At 43.1% G+C, this 14,107-nt stretch overlaps 1 pseudogene; it reads right to left on the bottom strand.

The window, feature by feature from the left end:
• Window positions 1-14,107, bottom strand: part of LOC115113487 (activating molecule in BECN1-regulated autophagy protein 1-like) — a 172,359-nt pseudogene that overhangs the window by 81,259 nt on the left and 76,993 nt on the right.

Genomic DNA, 14,107 nt, shown 5'->3' with positions numbered 1-14,107 from the left:
GTGGTGCTGGCCTCTGAGGAGGCCTCGGCTGACAGAGACGGTGCAGTCTCTGTGCTGCTGCCTGGATGAAGGTCCCTTACGTGTCCACCAACTCGGGAAGGAAGGAAATAAACGCAGCACATGTTGAGACCTTGTTCGCTGGGAGAGAATGTACATTTACCTTTCCTTTTATACGGTTTAGAAAACGTGCGTGCCTTGGTGACGCCGACAGCATCTTGTGTTCGACATGTAAGAGGAAAACTACATCCAGTCAGATTACAACCGTTTACCCAGGTAAACATTCAAACTCATTCAAATCCTCCCAAAACAAGCTCATTGTGAAGGGAATTCCTCAAGGTGATCTGCACCAAAAAAGAAATACACGTCAAGGAGATGGATCTGTACTGAGTGTAGTACCCCGTACAATGATATATTTGTAGAAATATAGACTTACTCTGACTGAGAAACCTGTGCTGTGTTTAACCATATCCCTGAAACATGTTTCCTAAAGAAATGTGTAGTCTCAGGGAGGGGGAGAGGAATCGGATTAGTGCAGTGTTTTGTTGATCCATCTGCGAGGTGGAGAGATGAAAGCCTGCATTGGGCGGCTGCCGTCTGCCGATGAGGATAGAGGGTGAGGATAGTAACATTTTAAGTCTCTCGTATGCAAAACTGGACTAGGAACAGTTTCTCCTATACATGTTCTCTCATACCTCCAAAATCGTGGATATCTGATTGTGACATCAAAGGTGAATATTGCTGTGACTATTTTCACCTCCAGATCCAATCAAACCAGAGACTGACAAGGCTAGGGGATTATACCGAAACCGCATGGCATCAGGGAATTGGATATAAGACCTGCCAGTGGGTGGCATTCTATCTGACTGTTCGACACCACAAGGCCAGAGGCTGCGTGAGTAGCACTCTCAATGTCAGTCACCTGTCCACCTGCTAACTGAACTGCAGAACCTTTTTAGAGTGGACGTTTTCCCACAGTATAAACTTGACAGGTACAAATGCATTTAGGTTTTCGCCTTAGAAGGGATGACGGGACGTTTTCAGTGATGGATTCCACCCATATACCTTAACGACGCCTCCTCTTAATAAGTAGATGACAGACGAGCCTTGGTTGGTTAACCACAAAGAAAAAAAACAATGTTCAGTACAAAAACTGTGTGGTGACGTTTCGGATCTAAGATGATTCTCATTCAAACCATTAAACCATAGTTCAGTAAAAAAAAGTAAACTGAAGATTTGAAAGATCATTTCTCCCTCACCCCACACATATACGGTATAACCTGTGTAATTACACGCTTTTCAAAATACTTTAAGTTTCCAGTCATTAAATTGGAAGGATTTCTTGACGACTCAGATAGTAAATGGTAAGTCCTGGGTGTCCTCTATTGCTACTGTTGATTAGTCAAATATCCTCAGTCTATTCTCCATATCCCCATCGAACAGCGGGAGGCGCCATTTAAATCCTCTTCGGTGGAGTAAGAGAGTGTCTGCTTTATTGCTCTGCCCTGTATCATCTCCCAAGCGTGGCCCCAAAAACACAGGTGTTGAGGGAACGTTTCCTCCGTACCCACACGGCCTCTATTGGCCTCTATTGGCACATCAGAGGACCAGCGCTGAGCATTTCCTGTAGTCTCTCCGACTCTCCCGCTCTCTCTCTCTCCATGGGATAAATGATCATTTGGTGTCATAATGCAACTCAGGCGCTTTAGCTTCATCGCTGTCCTGACAAATTGATTGCGGCTGATTTACCTGATCGGTGGGGCTATTAGGGCTTTCCAAAGTGTGTCGCTGCCTTAATGAAAGCAGGTGGGAAGTGTCACCTTGTGTTTAATACTCTCCTCTGCACAAAACACAGGGTGTCAGAATGGCTGGAGGGGACTCGACTCAAACGGAAGATGGCCGCCTCGCTTCGCGTTCCTAGGAAACTATGCAGTTTTTAGTTTTTTTTACGTGTTATTTCTTACATTAGTACCCCAGGTCATCTTAGGTTTCATTACATACAGTCGAGAAGAACTACTGAATATAAGATCAGCGTCAACTCACCATCAGTACGACCAAGAATATGTTTTTCGCGACACGGATCCTGTGTTCTGCCTTACAAACAGGACAACGGAATGGATCGCATGCAGCGACCCAAAAAAACGACGAAAAAGAGGGAAACGAGGCGGTCTTCTGGTCAGACTCCGGAGACGGGCACACCGTGCACCACTCCCTAGCATTCTTCTTGCCAATGTCCAGTCTCTTGACAACAAGGTTGATGAAATCCGAGCAAGGGTAGCATTCCAGAGGGACATCAGAGACTGTAACGTTCTGTGCATCACGGAAACATGGCTCACTGGAGAGACGCTATCCGAAGCGGTGCAGCCAACGGGTTTCTCCACGCATCGCGCCGACAGAAACAGACACCTTTCTGGTAAGAAGAGGGGCGGGGGCGTATGCCTTATGGTGTGATGAAAGAAACATACAGGAACTCAAATCCTTCTGTTCACCTGATTTAGAATTCCTCACAATCAAATGTAGACCGCATTATCTACCAAGAGAATTCTCTTCGATTATAATCACAGCCGTATATATCCCCCCCAAGCAGACACATCGATGGCTCTGAACGAACTTTATTTAACTCTTTGCAAACTGGAAACCATTTATCCGGAGGCTGCATTCATTGTAGCTGGGGATTTTAACAAGGCTAATCTGAAAACAAGACTCCCTAAATTTTATCAGCATATCAATTGCGCAACCAGGGGTGGAAAAACCTTGGATCATTGTTACTCTAACTTCCGCGACGCATATAAGGCCCTGCCCCGCCCCCCTTTCGGAAAAGCTGACCACGACTCCATTTTGTTGATCCCTGCCTACAGACAGAAACTAAAACTAGAGGCTCCCACGCTGAGGTCTGTCCAACGCTGGTCCAACCAAGCTGACTCCACACTCCAAGATTGCTTCCATCACGTGGACTGGGATATGTTTCGTATTGCGTCAGATAACAACATTGACGAATACGCTGATTCGGTGTGCGAGTTCATTAGAACGTGCGTTGAAGATGTCGTTCCCATAGCAACGATTAAAACATTCCCTAACCAGAAACCGTGGATTGATGGCAGCATTCGCGTGAAACTGAAAGCGCGAACCACTGCTTTTAATCAGGGCAAGGTGTCTGGTAACATGACCGAATACAAACAGTGCAGCTATTCCCTCCCCAAGGCTATCAAACAAGCTAAGAGACAAAGTAGAATCTCAATTCAACGGCTCAGACACAAGAGGCATGTGGCAGGGTCTAGACCCTGGGTCTCGACCCCGCCCTGTGCAACTGGGTACTGGACTTCCTGACGGGCCGCCCCCAGGTGGTGAGGGTAGGCAACAACATCTCCTCCCCGCTGATCCTCAACACTGGGGCCCCACAAGGGTGCGTTCTGAGCCCTCTCCTGTACTCCCTGTTCACCCACGACTGCGTGGCCACGCACGCCTCCAACTCAATCATCAAGTTTGCGGACGACACAACAGTGGTAGGCCTACAGGGCCTACAGGGAGGAGGTGAGGGCCCTCGGAGTGTGGTGTCAGGAAAATAACCTCACACTCAACGTCAACAAAACTAAGGAGATGATTGTGGACTTCAGGAAACAGCAGAGGGAACACCCCCCTATCCACATCGATGGAACAGTAGTGGAGAGGGTAGCAAGTTAAGTTCCTCGGCATACACATCACAGACAAACTGAATTGGTCCACTCAGACAGCATCGTGAAGAAGGCGCAGTAGCGCCTCTTCAACCTCAGGAGGCTGAAGAAATTCGGCTTGTCACCAAAAGCACTCACAAACTTCTACAGATGCACAATCGAGAGCATCCTGGCGGGCTGTATCACCGCCTGGTACGGCAACTGCTCCGCCCTCAACCGTAAGGCTCTCCAGAGAGTAGTGAGGTCTGCACAACGCATCACCGGGGGCAAACTACCTGCCCTCCAGGACACCTACACCACCCGATGTTACAGGAAGGCCATAAAGATCATCAAGGACATCAACCACCCGAGCCACTGCCTGTTCACCCCGCTATCATCCAGAAGGCGAGGTCAGTACAGGTGCATCAAAGCTGGGACCGAGAGACTGAAAAACAGCTTCTATCTCAAGGCCATCAGACTGTTAAACAGCCACCACTAACATTGAGTGGCTGCTGCCAACACACTGACCCAACTCCAGCCACTTTAATAATGGGAATTGATGGGAAATGATGTAAATATATCACTAGCCACTTTAAACAATGCTACCTTATATAATGTTACTTACCCTACATTATTCATCTCATATGCATACGTATATACTCTACTCTATATCATCGACTGCATCCTTATGTAATACATGTATCACTAGCCATTTTAACTATGCCACTTTGTTTACATACTCATCTCATATGTATATACTGTACTCGATACCATCTACTGTATCTTGCCTATGCTGCTCTGTACCATCACTCATTCATATATCCTTATGTACATATTATTTATCCCCTTACACTGTGTATAAGACAGTAGTTTAGGAATTGTTAGTTAGATTACTTGTTGGTTATTACTGCATTGTCGGAACTAGAAGCACAAGCATTTCGCTACACTCGCATTAACATCTGCTAACCATGTGTATGTGACAAATAAAATATGATTTGATTCGATTTATTTGAAGTCACTTTGCCAGGTGGGTGTAACAGAGATGCTGGTTGGTTTCTTTCTTGGGGATCATTCGGGAATACGATAAATCAGAGCTACTTAACTAAAATGACATATTAGGCCTTGCACAAAAGTGAAAGTAAGACCCTGGGCAAGAGTGTTCTTTGAGCCAGCTATTCTGCCAAGGCATAAATAGGGTAGGTGTGTAATGACTCTTATTATCATAAAATGTGATCATCCTCTCACAACAGTGCTGCTAATCCATTTCAAATGAACACGTCGAGCAATGTTTCAAGAGTTGGGCCTGAGGAGTGTGCTGTTCAATGTGAGGAGTGTGCTGTTCAATGCGATGTGCGGAGGCGTGTTCCCAATGCCTGCTCTATCCAACAGCAACACTCCATCAGGCATGCACTGGAGAGAGCTGCTAAAGAGTCACTTAAGGCATCACAGCCGTGGAGATGCTGATTGGTCAAACCAGCCAGCTCACAGTATGTGGATGGATGACTCAGATCCGAATGATACGTAAATATAATTTCACTTTGACCTACAGTCAATTTGCACACACCAGTAATATTATGATGAATAAATTCAGGTTTTAATCATTAAAAACCTTTTCTTTGTGATGAGTAATATTAGGCTTCCTGATAGTAGTGTTTTGTATCTCCATAATTTGCATACAATACCTCCATCTACCACTGAAAACTCCTTGGATGATATATATCAGATAATATTAGATATTATGAAACCTAACTTCAGGTTTGGGTAAGGAAGTAGGTATCATGTAAGATTCTCTTACAGCGTTTCACCTCCAGCGTTTCACCTCCAGCGTTTCTTATATAAGAGGGACTCAAGTCTTTTTTTATGGGAAGGAAAACACTCCACTTCAAGAAATAGGCCCATTTCCACTGGAGAGTAGCGGCGTCTGAGCAGTCAACTTCTGAAGGGCGGCGGTTCGGAGTCAAAACAATCAACCTTAATTACCGCCGAACTCCTGAACACCTGTCAAGAGAATCCTCTCGTAGCTCAACCTGCATGACGAGGACCATGGCAGAATGAACAGACACGGTCAGAACTGGTTCCAAGTGAGGTACAGTTAGTACACGCCTACATACAGCACAGTGGCTCTCTATCTCCTTGCTATGCTATATAACCATTATACCAGTCATCGGTACATGAACAACAATAGGGGAGTAGAAACAGAGATAAATGATAAGTGCCGGATACGATTGGACGAAAGGTGAAAGGCCCTTGATCGCAAAGGCTTGGCATGAGAGCTTGCTTTCGATTCCTCGCCAGGTGTTTGTTTCAGTCATTCATTTGTAATGAGTATAATGGGAGGTGTGATAATGCTCTCACAACGTAATGCCTCGTGTACAACATTCCAGCCGAGCCGAAATGGACTGTGGTGCTCTGTTTGTGGATGCGGACTCTTATGGAATTGAGTCTAAAACCCCTATAGTAGTACCTTAAAAAGGCCCAGACACACAAAAGTAGACCATGCAGGTCTCATTTTCTCTGATAGCGCTCACTTTCCCAGATGTGCCACTGGGAAACATAAAAGACACAGTCATGAAAATTATATTTCAGTGCCCCAAGAGAGACGTGTTTTGGATGAGACCCAATATCACGACATCTATTTCTGTGATCTGTTACTAAGACAGTTAATGCAGAGATATCGGGTAATTGGTATTGCTATATTTCCACTGGGACAACAGACAAGTAATGGTCCACTTCACCTGACTTTGGAACCAAGGGCAATTCAGAGGTTATTGTCTTAAAAGGGCAATTTCACTTCTCTTTAAAATTGTATTTATTTTTTACTTCACATTGATTATGTCCAGCACCACCTCAACATCAACATATGTGAAAATGGCACCTTTCTGTTTTGTAGTAAAAAAGAGAGGAAGTATTTCCAAATGACATCATTGATGTGCATCATGTGATTTTAACCAATTATGAGTAGGCATTGCCCACGAATTGGTTGATGATGTCATTGGAAAGACACGGTATCTTCCTCTATCTTTTTTTTACCACAAAATATAGAAACACGGCATTTTCACATACAGTATGGTGATGTTGGTGTGGTGCTGAAGATGACGAATAGGAAGTTGAAAAATTGTGAAATGTACCTTTAATTAACTAAATAAGTATTTGCTTCCTGTAGCCAGGTTCTGTATAAGCCTTTAGTGCATGCCTTTGAGGTCTTTGTTCTGCTCTGTATGGAATGAGGTCAAGGAGGATGTTAAGACTGATTGCAATTAGGTTAAGTCTTAAACGCCAAATGAAAAGGATTCTATAAAAAGTGAATTCAATTATGACGCTACTAATTTGCCAGGTTGTATTTCCTGACAGCAAAGAGGAACAAATTCCCCATTCATGAAAAAACACAACCATTGTAGAAATGCACTGAAACAGAACAGCAGAAAGTGTTGTGCAGTAAAACGGAAATTCAGTGATGGGGTGATCATTACCATCACCGACTATCCAAGAGGGTCACTAGCTGATATGATTAATCACAAGACCAGAATGGTGATTTACACAGTTCACTCACTAAATTAATGACACATTTATGCTTGAGGGGAGCGTTGGGCTCTCTGCGTATATATTGCATATTGTGACTTACCTGTTAAGACATCATATAGTTGAACAGCTCAGTATTATGAAAACGATATACAGTGCCTTCGGAAAGTATTCAGACCACTTGACTTTTTCCACATTTTGTTAAGATTCCAGCCTTATTCTAAAATGCATTAAATAGTTTTTCCCCTCATCAATCTCCACACAATACCCAATATTAACAAAGCAAAAACAAGTTCAGATTTTTTTGCACATTGATTTAAAAAAGGATCTCTCTGTTCTTTGATCCGTTCATCTTTGCCTCTGTCCTGACTAGTCTCCCAGTCCCTGCTGCTGAAAAACATCCCCATAGCACGATGCTGCCACCACCATGCTTCACCGTAGGGATGGTGCCGGGTTGCCTCCAGATGTGACGCTTGGCATTCATGCCAAAGAGTTAAATTTCCTCCAGATTCAATCTTGGTTTCCTCAGACCAGAGAATTTTGTTTCTCATGGTCTCAGAGTCTTTAGGTGCCTTTTGGCAAACTCCAAGTGGGCTGTCATGTGCCTTTTCCTGAGGAATGGCTTCCGTCTAGCCACTCTACCATAAAGACCTGATTAGTGGAGTGCTGCAGAGATGTTTGTCCTTCTGGAAGGTTCTCCCATCTCCACAGAGGAACTCGGGAGCTCTGTTAGAGTGACCTTCGGGTTCTTGGTCACCTGTCTGACCCTTCTCTCTCGATTGCTCAGTTTGCCCGGGCGGCCAGCTCTAGGAAGAGTCTTGGTGGTTCCAAACTTCTCAATTTAAGAATGATGGAGGCCACTGTGTTCTCGGGGACCTTCAATGCTGCAGAATTATTTTGGTACCCTTCCCCAGATCTGTGCCTCGACACAACCCTGTCTCTGAGCTCTACGGACAATTCCTTCGACCTCATGGCTTGGTTTTTTGCTCTGACATGCACTGTCAACTGTGGGACCTTATATAGACAGGTGTGCCTTTCCAAATCATGTCCAACCAATTGAATTTACCACAGGTGGACTCCAATCAAGATGTAGAAACATCTCAAGGATAATCAATGGAAACAGGGAGCACCTGAACTAAATTTCGAGTCTCATAGCAAAGGGTCTGAATACTTTTGTAAATGAGGTGTTTCTGTTATTTTCTTTTTATAAATTAGCAAAACATTTGAAAAACCTGTTTTCACTGTCATTATGGGGTATTGTGTGTAGATTGACGAGGATTTGTATTCATATAATACATTTTAGAATAAGTCTATAACGTAACAAAATGTGTCAAAGGGTCTGAATACTTTCCAATGTCATTGTATATCTAGTAGACAGGGTAAATGCTGGAGGGACTGGGGGAGAGAGACATGGGTATAGATATAGGTAGACCTACTGTCTGTTGCTTCGGAGGCCCGGAATGTGCTGGGAACCTGTGGATCTCGGTCGGTCTGTGTTTCGGCATTCTGAAGCTGTGGGACGGGTGTCTGTGTGCCTTGTGATGTCACAACGGGGGTAGGGTGACGGGGCTGGAGACCGATGGCGTTCATAAGCCCCATGTCCCTTTCAGACCTCAAGGGGGCCCTGCTGCTCCTGCAAAACACAGCCACATGGCCAACGCTGATAAAGGCCATATGGATGTAAGTGTGTGTATGACACTTGAGTGTTGGCATTGCATTTAGTTGTAAAACAACTTACTGTGCTGCCTTTACCTTTGACAGACGTGTAAGCACAGTTCAGAAAACACCTGCTAGACAGAGGACTTACATATCTCCACTGAAGAAAAAAAACAAAAAACTCTACTTGCCACCCCCCCTTCTCTGAAAGCCACATATACCTAACTATTGTTCTCACACACACCATCCTCAAAGGCCTGCCCCAGCCAATTCTCACCCTGGTCGCTCTCCGTCGCGGCTCCCACCAGTACCACCGCCTCGATTGTTGTTGACAGCAAATACGGGCTCACTGGCTCACTGTGCTCAGCGGGGCCGTCTCCGTCTAACTGGGCATCTCTGGAGGGGAGAGACGAAGGAGAGAGAAAGAGATCAAAAGGAGAGGGCGAGAAAGAAAAAGAAAAGGAAAGAGAGAGAGAGACATTGTACAATGAGTGTCATGTCATCATTAATGTTTTATAATTTGGTCATATTTGTATGTTAAATCAGAGAACTAAAAAATGTTCAGTTCCAATGTCCCACTTGTCATGTCAGACCTATACAGCAGGTTATGCTAAAGCTTTCAATAAGTTACAGTATTTCAAGAAAAAAAGGATGTATTGCTAGACAGAATGAGCAGTCCATACATTACCAACAAGCAAATCCCTCACAATGGTCCCCAGCATTAAGATGAAAAATCTTTAGTGCTGCTTCATTGCATCATAGCTCAGAATGACACAACATTGACTGAGGCAGGTTGTCAGACCTGGATGCATCCACAACTGTGATTTCATCGGATAAAAATAAATTCAGGGCAAGCACTCCAGCTATCTTCCGTGTAGAGTATAAATAAAACGTACATAATTTTACCTTGCAGTGAAACAGTTGAGATCGTTTTCATAATACTGCACTGGTCTGAGAATCTTACCAATTAAGTGTCTGTTCCATTGGTGTTGAGGCATAGAATGTGGTGTTGAACCATAAAATAACCTTAAGATCTTCAGTTCACATTTAAAACATTCCTGTCCAGTAGGATTGGATTAAATCTTTAAACAGAGACGGAATGGCACTGGAGTTCACCTAGAGGCAGCCTTGGTATTTTAATCCTGCAAAATGATCCATAATTATTTCTTAAGTGGGGGCGGCCTAGTGGTTAGAGCGTTGGGCCAGTAACCAAAAGGTTGCTAGATTGAATCACCGAGCTGACAAGTAAAAAATCTGTCGTTCTGCCCCTGAACAAGGCAGCTAACCCAATCATTGTAAATAAGAATTTGTTCTTAACTGAGTTTCCTAGTTTAAAAAAAGGTTAAATAATTTTTTTAAATTAAAAAGTGTTTTTTAAGCGCATTGTTTTTATCAAAGTTTCGTTTTTTGACAGCTTATCAAGTATAGAACATAAGAACTTTTCGCTTTTTAAATCATCAACATTAAATTAGTTAGCATATTTGGCTACTTCTCCATCCTCTCCAATCAACTAGCAAATTGTTTGGATTCAAATACCAGCAGAGCTAGATCTTTCTAGCTCCTCATCTCCTGGACCAAAGGCTGGATGAAAAGACTCTGAAATGGCAGAAAACTTTCCTCAGAAGTTTTGAACAGATTAAAACAACCCTGCGTAAGGACCTTAAGAAAAGCCTCTCGACACGGGCTCCTACGGAAAACATGGTGAGGACGACGAGGCGGTAGGAGACTAATTAACAAACCAAAGTCTATTGTATGCACTAACAATGAGAGTACCGGAGTTAGGTGATCACGGGCCTGGCCATTTCTGCAGGCTGACCCAAATTACGTCACCCACTCCAAGCCAATACAGTCCATACAGAGAGCAGTGAACCAACCAAAATGTAATGAACATTTTTTCCACCAATGCCTTCACACGTCGTGCACTCTACAATCTTCAAGGCTTAACAAGTCTCCTCTTTTGTATGAGTTCATGTCAGAGAATGATTTTGACCTGATCTGCCTCATTGAAAAAGGGCACAAAGAGGGGGACTATTAGCATCTAAATGCGGCAGCTCCGCCTGGATATAAATACATTGAAAAGGCGCGCGGCCTGAGTTTTGTGAACTATTAACCTCTGTACGCTAAACGCTCTCCAACATTGTAATTTTGGGTGACTAACATCCATGCTGACTCACCAAAGTGCTCTACGACTGCTGACTTCCTTAACATGCTGGACTGCCTAAACCATGTGCAACATGTAAATGTTCCCCACCCACAATCGTCGACACACAATACATTATCACTGGAGATGTCCCTGCCTCTAACTTGGATGTCCTCGAACTTGGGTGTATCTGACCACAAGCCTGTGACATGGTCTGACTGCTCCCATTCCGCTCCAACGCCAAAAGGGGGCCTTTCAATTCTGCCACCTTAGGAAACTTAACACACCCCTCTTCCTGGAACACATCTAGCCCACCTTTGAGTCTGACTGCAGTGATCTGGCCCTGGACGACATGGTCAACCTGTATAACAGCACTATGGGTAATACCCTGAACATCACTGCTCCCGAAAAAACACGAAAGTAACCTTCCAACACTCTTCAACCCGGTTCACCGATGAACCGCACAGAATGAAGACTCATGGCCGTAAGCTTCAGAGGCATTGGAGGAAGGACGGCTTCACTGTCCATCTACTGGCCTACAAAGACCACCACGTAAATAAGCTATTCTGCTGCCCTAAAAGCAGCACGATCAGCCTTCTACTCCACCATGATCGACAACAACAAAAGCTAACCTCAGAATCCTCTTTCTCAACCACCTTCTCAAGCCTGCAAACTCATCTGAGCAGTGCAATCGGAACTTCTAAAGCGGGCCTTAAAACACGTTTCTTCTGACTGTCTATCTTATAGTCCTAACCTGGGAAGTCCTTTTAGCACCTAGCCTAATACTGCCATTTCCTGCCTTGATTCTAAATGTATGATGTTTTTAGTGTATATATATTTTGCCTATGTAGAGCTATGAGACGACACAATAGGTGACTAGTTAAATAAAATAAAACATGTAAATTCAAAGCGCTATACAAATTAAATGTATTATTATTATTACTACTATATGAAAGAAATTCTCCAGTTCTCTTGTATACTTTTTATGCAGTACTGAAAGTAGTGCTGACGAGCTAAAAGTGGTCCCAAAAATTGCATACAACGTTATATATGTGCAGATATCTGCACCACGTCATTGCTCTCTCTTGCTCTGCTATGTGTGAATCTTGCTAGCTGCCTCTCAAATGGCAAGGGGCTGAAGCTCATTGGCTATAACTTTAATTGCTAGGGGGCTGGGCCGCGTGAGGGGAATTTAGGGGAAAAGGGCGCAGCACAGCTACCAGAAAAACAGTCGCTTTCAAAACAATTGGGATTTTATAGCTAATTTAGTTAAAACAGTCATTCTGCTCATAGATTATGCATGTATGAACTAAACATTCAGCCCTAAATGGGAGGTTAAAAAAATACTTATTAATCGCCATAGTTACAGAGCATGTCTTTAAGTCACACCCAAATAGTATTGTGGCCTGAGTGTTGGGAGAATGCAAGCCCTCCATAAAGCCTGGTTACATTGAATAGCTAGAGATAGTCAAGCAGTTGGTTACTGGGAAGACAGCACCATTTAAATGCATCAGCTGTATCTTATTAGAATGATTAATAAAATGCATCTTATTAGAAGGATTAATAAGATGCATCTTATTAGAACGATTAATAAACTGCATCTTATTAGAATAATTAATCAACTGCATCTCATTAGCTGGAAATTTGCTAAATAATTTTCCATGTTCCATTAATCCCCAACTCCATTTTATTAGAAGGATTAATAAATTGCATCTTATTAGAAGGATTAATAAACTGCATTTTATTAGCTGGAAATGAGCAAAATAATTTTCCATGTTCCATTAATCCCCAGCTGCATTTTATTAGAAGGATTAATAAGATGCATCTTATTAGAAGGATACGAGCTAAACAATTTTCCATGTTCCATTAATCCCCAGCTGCATTTTATTAGAAGGATTAATAAACTAAGATGCATCTTATTAGAAGGATATGAGCTAAATAAGTTTCCATGTTCCATTAATCCCCAGCTGCATTTTATTAGAAGGATTAATAAACTGCATCTTATTAGAAGGATACGAGCTAAATAAGTTTCCATATTCCATTAATCCCCAGCTGCATTTTATTAGAAGGATTAATAAACTGCATCTTATTAGAAGGATACGAGCTAAATAAGTTTCCATGTTCCATTAATCCCAAACTGCATTTTATTCGAAGGATTAATGAACTGCATTTTATTAGAAGGAAACGAGCAAAATAAATGTCCATGTTCCATTAATCCCCAGTATCAGTGGACAAGCAGCAGAGTCAGCGAATCAGCAGCCTGTGAGAGACACCGATAAGTCATGTACACTTAACGACCCTTCCGCTACAACCGTTAATTAAAATAAGTATGAGACAGGGAAATGAAATACTTGATAAGAAACTGAGCAAAGACTCTTTTTGGGGTAGTTACCATGGATCTAGGAAAACTGCTGGCAGGCATCAAATTGGGAAGATCGAGCACAAAAGTGGATATCTCATATGGACTGTTCTTCTTTCTCATGCCGGGAGGTAGATAAACAGTATGTGTACATTTCCAAAGACCATATTCTGGTGTGTAAACAGTGCAGTTGATGGACTGGTGTGCTGAAAGAAAAAATGGATGAGAGAGAGAGAGGGGATATTCTATTCACTCACTCCCTCAGGCAAAAATAATATATCTGAGAGACAAATTGAGTGCATGACACTTAAAATCGCTGGAACGGCAGCCCCTGACATGCTACTGCTTTCAAACCTGTCAAATTGTCTGCTTTACAACAAGCACACCAGGCAGTCGAAGAGACCTGCCCAAATCCCCAAAGGAGGAAGACAATCTGTGTCTTCTCTTATTTGCATAAAACCGGGGGGGGGGGGGGGGGTTATTATCTTAAGATATAACATTGAGCTCTGCAAATATCACCAGAATGATTCAACATTAGACACATGCATATGTTATTTTGACATAAGCTTGGACAGGCCCAACTCAAACCTGTGTCTGAGCCAGTAATTGGGTATGGGCACTGTTTGCTTATTCATAATTGTCTTGGATAATATGTAGCAGATGAGGTTCATTAGCAAGCACAGTACGACGTCCAGCTGTAGTGAGTGCAGTTTTGCTAGAATCTCCTTTAACACACTTAGAACAAGACTAAGACCTGGAATAGAGAAACGTTTGGACAGAGTTGAA

Source organism: Oncorhynchus nerka, linkage group LG28 (assembly GCF_034236695.1).
Source record: "Oncorhynchus nerka isolate Pitt River linkage group LG28, Oner_Uvic_2.0, whole genome shotgun sequence".
In the NCBI taxonomy this organism is placed as follows: domain Eukaryota; kingdom Metazoa; phylum Chordata; class Actinopteri; order Salmoniformes; family Salmonidae; genus Oncorhynchus; species Oncorhynchus nerka.
The sequence above is the reverse complement of the archived record's forward strand: the minus strand, read 5'-3'. Positions and strand labels throughout refer to the sequence as shown.